The sequence below is a fragment of the Cupressus sempervirens genome, chromosome 1 (genome assembly GCF_028749045.1).
Source record: "Cupressus sempervirens isolate cs-2001-9-10 chromosome 1, ASM2874904v1, whole genome shotgun sequence".
Lineage (NCBI taxonomy): Eukaryota > Viridiplantae > Streptophyta > Pinopsida > Cupressales > Cupressaceae > Cupressus > Cupressus sempervirens.
The window spans coordinates 495138651-495147594 of record NC_143118.1 but is presented as its reverse complement, the minus strand read 5'-3'; the positions used below and the strand labels follow the sequence as shown (position 1 = coordinate 495147594).

The 8944-nt window shown below is 37.8% G+C and overlaps 1 pseudogene across 1 annotated transcript; it reads left to right on the top strand.

Moving 5' to 3' along the window:
- The first annotated feature begins 829 nt into the window (after nt 1–829).
- Nucleotides 830–3346, top strand: LOC149578406 (protein EXORDIUM-like 3 pseudogene; annotated as a pseudogene). Its single transcript, XR_016364430.1, has one exon. The product of XR_016364430.1 is annotated as a protein EXORDIUM-like 3 pseudogene (transcript).
- The last annotated feature ends 5598 nt before the right edge of the window (nt 3347–8944 follow it).

Genomic DNA, 8944 nt, shown 5'->3' with positions numbered 1-8944 from the left:
AAATTGTATCATTAACCATTGTCCTAAACAACCAAAAACTTTACATAATTGATCTAATACTTTTGCACAAATATCTCAATAAATGTGCAAAGCAAAATCCAAAAGTACTTGAAAACATTCCAATGGTTGCAATAATAGTTGCTAACTTAACATGCACATTCGTTGATTATTGCAACAACCACACTTGTTGATTTAATTGCTATTTTTTTGACAACATTGCACTAAGGATTATGACTTTAAATTTGTTATTGCTATGATGATTCACCTTTATGAAATATAATTTACCCTTAATTGTAAAAAACAATCAATCATGTGATGCCTCATTAGGTGGAGAAGTATGGGCATCCCTTTGTATAACCAATATTGGTCTCACCTTTCTTTTAGATACTTTGGCAAAACACATACTAATGTGACATCATATTTGATGTTGTGGCCTAGGACTCAAACGACTCCTAATGGTTGTGATAGGAGACGTTGCTCATTTGATACCCACACGTGCATTGTTTTGATTTCCATACTTATTGTTTTAATGCTAATATTTTTGACAACATTGCACCAATAATTGTGGCTTTAAAATTGTTAGTAGAATGATGGCTACCCACAGTGAAATTTGCCCTTAGTTGTAGAAAGCAACTGATGATATGATTCCACATCAACTCTATGAGTATGAGAATCCTTTTTGTATGATCATTAGTATCACTTTTTATTTGAGTTGTTTTCAACAACTCCACAAAATAACATGTTAATGTGACATCATAATTGATTATTTGAACTTGAAACCTTAATTATAAGCAAATAACTTACCAAGTAAAATGCTATAAAATATTTAAAATTGATGTGAAATTTCTTTAAAAAATTAAATATTACAAAATTGAAGTGCTCAAATCCTCCAACAATTAAATTGAAAACATAATAACACTTGCTTTTTTTTCTCAAATCTAAGCATTTATATATTTTAGGTTTTAGTTTTCCTGATATACATATTTTCTCTTCTTAAATTTGTAATCCACTGCCCAATCTTTACTAGAATGATGGTAAAAACCCTCTTAGACTGCACAATTAAGAAGAAGCTTTGGAGGATGGCGATTGGGTTCAACGGTTCCTAAGAGCTGTCCCATTCGTACACTGAATGAGCGACGTGTGAAAGCATACGTATCGTCTCCACATATCAACCGGTTTTCATAGAACACGCCCACTTTATGTTACCAAACTTCTCACGGACCCGAGGAAATTTGGTACATTTCAAGGGTGAGAAAATCACGCGTAAACTTGGTCCAAAGTGATAAATTTCAGTGTGGTACACTTCCACCGAAAGTGTTTTGCAGTAGCCAATGCATTGGGTACTGCCCACAATAATATCTTCACGTTAAATATTATTATTAGCACCTAAAATTGAATGAGCAGGTGGAACAGATATTGGGGAATGCGAATGGTATACAAGGTTGGAGGAGTTGAAACCCCCGATTTAGAAGGTGAGCAGCGAAGGAATGGACAAAATGACAAGGGAGGCCCGCCGTTTGCAGAGGCAGAGTGGCATAAGAAGTACATCACGTAAGCTTCCATTAAATGGATGCGCCTCTGCCCATCCCCACCTCTCTCTCGGGACAAGAAAGTTAGAAACTCCTTTACAGACCCATGTTTCTCTGCGTCCACTCTCAACTACCTCCGCCCAGCTGTAGACAACTGAAATTTCAGGATCTGCGGAGAAAAAGGAGAAATCTGGGACCCATCGTAAAACCCTAAATACCCATCCGTATCTGATTCTATGAATGCCTCGCTGCACTCCATCCCAAGTGGGCAGGGAAACCCTATGTTCGTCCATATGACCCGATTCCATAAGTAGAAGAAGGGTTGAGGAGAGCATTTGTTATATAACTAGGGGCCAATGTGGCTTTGCTAAACACTGCATTTTGAACCCACTTCACTTGAGAAAAGAAATGGGTGTCTGGGCAACAGCATTGTTTGTTGTTGTCTCTCTGGTGTTGTCAGTGGAAGGATGGAGGCCATGGCCGCAGAATTTCAACCATACTGCGACAGAGCAGTCCTCCGGGCTTCTGTTTGGAAGCTCGAAGAGGAATGAAGGGTCATCGCCTTACGTGAAGATGAGGTACCACATGGGTCCTGTTCTCACATCGGCCATCAATGTCCATGTGATCTGGTATGGCACATGGAGCAACAGGGAGAAGAGGGTCATCAGAGAGTTCCTCCTCTCCATCTCCAACACCAACACCAGCGGAAGCAGCCCTTCTGTTGGGGAATGGTGGCGGACTGTGCAGCTGTACACAGACCAGACCGGTGCAAATGTGAGCAGAAATGTGGTGATTGCGAGTGAGCACCAGGACCGGTACTCCCATGGGAAGATCCTGAGCAGGTTGACTGTTCAGGAGGTGATAAGGAATGCCATTACTGCAAAGCCCAATCCCCTTCCCATAGACCCTAAGAACGGGCTCTACCTCCTCCTCACCGACGGAGATGTCCAAGTGCAGGACTTCTGTAGGGCCGTGTGTGGATTCCACTACTTCACATTCCCTTCCATAGTGGGGTACACGCTCCCCTATGCCTGGGTTGGGAACTCCGGAAAGCAGTGTGCCGATCTGTGTGCGTACCCATTTGCGGTGCCCTCCTACATGACTGGAATGAAGGCCTTCACCCCTCCCAATGGCGATGTGGGCATCGATGGAATAATCAGTGTCATTGCGCATGAGTTGGCGGAGCTCTCATCCAATCCACTCATAAATGCGTGGTATGCTGGTGAGGATCCCACTTCCCCCACCGAGATAGCAGATCTGTGTGAGGGAGTGTATGGCACAGGCGGGGGCGGATCGTTCACTGGCCAAGTCCTCACTGACAGAATTGGAGCCAACTACAACACTCGTGGCATTCGGAGGAAGTTTCTGGTGCAATGGATTTGGAACCCTGCACTCAGTGCATGCTCCGGACCAAATGCACTTGATTAGCCAGCGTTGGCTTCTCAGGCTGGAGGGTTTTGTTGCTCATTCACGAGTAAACAGCAGTAGCGGATAAATTTGGACTGTTTTACCCTCAGCTACAACAATGCCTCTGTCTTCAGTGTGACACGTGCTTTGGAGTTGCTGGATCTTTGTGTGGGTTTGCTTTATTATCATAGCATTTACATTATGTTTCTCATCCTAAGCAGGCATCTTCTGCTGAAAGCGATTTTTAGATCTTTATCTGTAGATGTATTTTTAATCTTGTAGGATGATCTCGAGTGAAGTACATGCGGTTGCTGCATAACCCATGTATAAGTCATTGTATATGATTCTATGATCCCAAACATTACCCATCTTTTATCTTTATAAGATTTTATTCTACTTTTTCTTTGAAATTTAAGCGGATGTATCAAACTAATCTGACAACAGTGTTTGATAGTGAATTGTTTAACCAGTTAAGTGAATTTTAAGTCTTTTCTTCTTCATAGGAAGTAATTTGGCATTATTATTTGTGCCAGTCCAAGGGAATTAATATCGATGAAATGTAGGCCGTCTTTTATTTGTTTTTTTAGGAGTGATGTTGATGAAGCCACAACACAATGCAAGAGGAAAAGGAGAAGGGGAATATTATTATTTGAAGTGATTTACTATTACATTCACAACAATGAGAATAGATCCAAAGACTTGCCCTATAGGCTTATAATGTCGGATGATTCTGGAGAAAAATCGTCGTTTTCTAGTATCTTCTTTCAAACCCTGCTAAAAACTCTTTTTACAATGTTAGAAAGATCCTTCAACCAAATTAGGATTAGGGTTAAAAATATTTTTTAGAATATACCATTTTGATTTGATGCATTCAAACAAAGAATTCAAAATTTTAAGAATTTATATATGCCTATTCCGGTTGTATTCCTGATGCCAAATGGGTTTAAGTTAACTAAATTAGGTTTAAAGTTAGCAATACATTTTAGAATATACCATTTGGCATCTATTGCCAAAACAAAAGGTTTTAGAAAACACATTAAAAGTTTGTGTAAAATTAAAAAAATTCAAAAATGGTAGTCCAACTTTTGGGAGGTATAACTTTTGCTCTAGGATTTTGATTGATGCATTGTTTACATTTATGAAAAGCTCTCCAAGTGCTTTATAGCCTTATGGACCAACTTCGCTTGTCTCTATTTTTCGGGTTCATACGAGGCAATTTAATGCTTCAAATTTGACTTTGAAGTGCTTTTTTAGGAAGTCTCTAAGCAACTTAAAATTGCATTAATTTTTAAATCGTAAAGTTTTTTGACTTGAATCTTTTTATGTAGTGCTTTAAATTACAAGTGTAATCATCCTTCCAACTTACACCTTCTAATTCATTATAATTATGGCTCAATTATAAAATAACTTATTTTTTACTGTAGGACCAGAAAAACGGGCTAAATGCATAACATACTATGAGAAAATCACAAAACTCAATAAACATACGTTAACACCCATTGGTCTACCATGAAAGCCAAACTAAACAAAAGAAAGCAATTATAATCAAAAGCTCTTGTTTTCGTTTGTAGCTCCCATGTTCTTCTTTCTTTTCCAAATGACTGTAGTTCCAAAGTTGCCTATAGTGCACACAAGGTTGAAGCCAAAGTCTATGATGTGGATAATGCCATGAGAATACTTGAAGTGTGATTTAATGTGACTTTCAAAACTTCAACATTCGGATCCCAAAATGAGAGGAAGGGTGTCCATTTTATAATTTTCGTGTATGGTGAGAGCATTGGATTTGTCACCCACAGACATCTGATGTGGCAAGATATTCTTATGACGCATACGACATAATATGCTAAAAGTAAGATTCTATGATACATGCAAGTCAAATTTGGACGAGACTCTATGACGCGTCATAAGATTTCTCAACCCACTTAAAGTCAAGAATCTATGACGAATAAGCCAAATAGGGACATGCGTAAGAGGTAATAATATTTGATTATGACAAATCTCTGCCAAGTGTCAAAGGAGGATCCACGAGGTGTCACATCCAAGTGTATGGAATATTTGAATTAAAAATTCTTTTATTTCACAAAATAAGAATTAGTAGAAAATGGATTTAATGATGAAAAATGGAACTTAGGAAATTAAGAATTTTCATGATTTGCAGATAATGAATCAATTAATTAATAAAATTAATTAATTGAGGATGATAATTGGGAAGAATAATTAGAAAGAATAGGATTAAATTATGAGTTATTTAATCTTATAGAGAAAATTAGCAAATGATTGGCCAAATTAATTAAATGAATGCGACCGTATCTTTTGATGAAAATGTGACGATGATGGATATCGAATAAGATGATGAAAAGGTAGACCAAAGCCATGGTCAAATTAATTGATAGAGCAAAATTGATAACATGCCAAGGACACATGACATGAATTAATTGATATGTAACATTTAACCGACATTGTAAATGCTACAGGATTGAAATTGATTGATAAGGTTTGATCATAATAACACTGACAGACACTGTCAATATTATTAAAATGGTTGATGATGCCATGATCGAACACTGAAAGCCTCAACAACGTCAAAGATTGAATGACATGAATGATATTTTGACCTAGTACTGAGAGCCATGACAATACTAAGGTCAGATTGATAAGATTGATAAGTTGATAGGTTTCCAAGACACTGAAAGCCACAACAATGCCTAGGAGCGGATAAATGATGATTGATTTGGGATGTTTGATATGTTTTGGGTTGATTAGGACCGATTTCGAGTGATTTCGAGTTGATTTGGAGTGATTTCGAGTTGATTTGATATGATTCCGAGTTGATATGAAATTGATGTGAAAGGGGATACAAATGACAAAATATGGTCAATCTGGCCAAAAGATCGAAGTTAGTAGAATGTGAAAATGAGACAAATTAGTATGAAGAAGTGATGAGGTTGTAGATGCGAACCATTTTTGAGCATCTACATTTTGCCTCTCTTTGATACAATGTGATTTAGAGCGTTGTATCAAAGAATAACTGATGAGAAAGCCACAACATGCCCTAGTAGGGATGATATATATGGGTGCCCCCTCAAAAAATTGACTAAGATAAGCATATGATAAGTCAATTTATCGACAACAAGAAGACAAAACCATAACAACTGACGGAATGAAAATCAGAGCTAAAATGTGAAAGTTATGAGGCCTAGAGTGTAGACCCGAAACTGTGCGTGCATGCCCAAAATGATGGAAAGATGTCATAACATGAGGGAAATCATCAAAAATGGTCGTATTTGGTCAAATATGATGAGACAAATGTTAGACTGAGGTTGAACCAGGTGGAAAGCCATAGAAAGTTGATTGACAACGTAGGATGATGTAAGAATGCATGAATGCAAGATGAAGATGATTTGGTGAATCAAAAGACATGATCATGGTGATGGAGAATGAGATGATGAAGAAAGATGAGATGAGGAAATGTTAGTATGATGGAAAGACTTTTGCTTCTAGAAAGTGCACTATATGTCAAATGGAGCTTTAATTTGATACGGCAAATGGAATGCAACGCATCATGGCATAAAGGGCCAGAGCGCAAATGCAAGCTTTTTGCGTAAACAAGCACAATGCAAACAGAGAATGACCTTGTCCTTCCTGAGGCATATGTACATGCCCCAGACTCTCAAAGGTACATTGTAACAGACAAAAATGGAAAAAGATGACCATGAACCATCCTGACCACTCTCATAGATCAATTTATATAATCGAGTAGCATAGGGACATGATCAAAGAAAAAACAAAGCAAAAGTAAATCACTCACTAAACAGCGTGAGCCAATAGCTATTCTTGTCCATTATTACGTTTTTGTTAATGTTTTAGGTGTGTAGATAGTGTTCGACATGTTGATAATGTGATAGTTCTGGTTGTGGATTCAGTTGATAAGTTCATAGTGACATGTTGGATTGATTGTTGGTTCATGCTGCACAGATATTGTGATTGGCATTGAAGCATAGTGCTTTGATTTTCAATCTGCAAAGCGCAAGTGTTTATGCAAAAGGGGTGGTTATCCATAGTGAAAATGTGCAAGGTTTATTGCAAATTTTTGACGAGTTTTGTGATTTTTAGGGTTTTATGGAGATATTTGATTTTTTTTGTGTAACTGATTTCTTCAGGTCATTTTACGATTTTTAGGTTTTTTTTTTAGGACATGTTATAATTTTTAGTGATTTTTTCAGGATTGTATGTGAATGTTTAGGATTTTTTCAGGACATTATGTGAATGTTTAGGATTTTTTCAAGACATTATGTGATTTTTAGTGATTTTCTCAGGACATTTTATGATTTTTAGGGATTTTTTCAGGATCATATAAGCATAAACAAGTGTTAGCTCCAATTCGTTATGCGATAGGTCTAATGGATAAAAAGCACCTAGAGGTATGCCCCTAGTTCAAATTCAAACTTACGCACCATGTAGGTAATATGCCCCCAGACAAGACACAAATTATGTACAGAGGCCAATGATAGAGTGTGTGTGTAGACAGGTGATACTTAAGCAAGGTAATGAAGGACATTAACCAGTTCGTGAGCCATGATAAGGAACCAAGGATGTCTTGCAATATGAAGGATATGATCAAGGAATGATAGAGGAGGAAAAGACCAGATGGAATCCTGATAGATGGAGGAGCAATAACTGATTACACATGGCGCCTGTTTGCCAAGTTTTCACCATGGTACTTGCCCAAAGCGCCTGTTTGCCAGGTTTTCACTTTTGGATGGAATTTTTCTCTTGACTCAAATTTTTGTGCCAAGATGCCTGTTTGCCAGGTTTTCATCAAGGCATCTATTTTTTCATGACTTTTTTTCAATTTTTTCTTTGCTTTTTTCATGACTTTTTACTATTTTTTGATATTTTTTCGTGACTTTTTTCAATTTTTTGGTATTTTTTCAAGACTTTTAGATGAAATCAAGAATGTCACTGACAAATGTTGAGAAGATATCTGTTGTTGGTGCTGCTAGCTGATGAGCTCTGGATCCATGACTAACCATAACTATGGAGGATTTGTTCCAAGTCTGTAGCTAAAATCAAACCACTAGAAAGACCTCGAGAGATACCATCGTGTACCGTATGTAAGACAATGTCTATCTCTTGCGAATCAAGGCATTTGGGGATAATTGGGTCAATAGATGCATCATGTGGGATGTCATTGATGATGACAGATGCAAAGGCTTGTTGGATAAAGGATTGATTTTGGTTATTGGACAAATTAGGTAGCTGGATTGGGGGATAAACAAAGAGATATAAGGGAGGGTTGGGAGGGTTGAGACCAATGACCTTTCGCATGAAAGCTGATTGAGAGAGCTCCAAAAGACTTTGTGGCATGTTGAACACTGGAACACTGATATTCATGGCATCATATTTTTGATTTTGTATCCTTGGGAGCTGCTTAGCTTTTGATTTTTTATAGTCTAATGGCGCCTTTTGATTTTCACCAAGAGACCTATGCTTGCTATCTTTTTCTCTTTTTTCTTTGTAACTAGAAGGTGGAGTTGGCTCCCCAAAATATGCCAATGTGTTCTCTTTAGAAGAAATTGCATCTTTATGATCTTCAGTCCTAACGCCTTCAAATTTTATTATAAGAGTGCCATCATTGTCGAATCGATCAAAAATTGGTGGTCCACGTTGGTCCCAATCCAAAGGTTCAGGATAACTTGAGGAGATGTCATCATCAGTGTTGAATGGACTTTGGTTGAAGGTAGATATATAGGTAACTGATTCAACTGGGTCACTGGGGTTATGCTCAGAGGCTATGGGATTGTTGGTTTCAAGTGGGATATCCTCAGATGCCTTTTCATCGTTCGAAACATCCATAGTCTTACACATAGGTACCGTAGTACTAGGAGGACCTATTCGTAATGGTTTAAATCGAAGCCCCAAACTAGGAGGTTGTCCTTTTGTAGTGATGGGTTCAATTATACCTTGTTTCTGAGATCCAAGACCGCTGTAGCCATCATAGCCTTGTT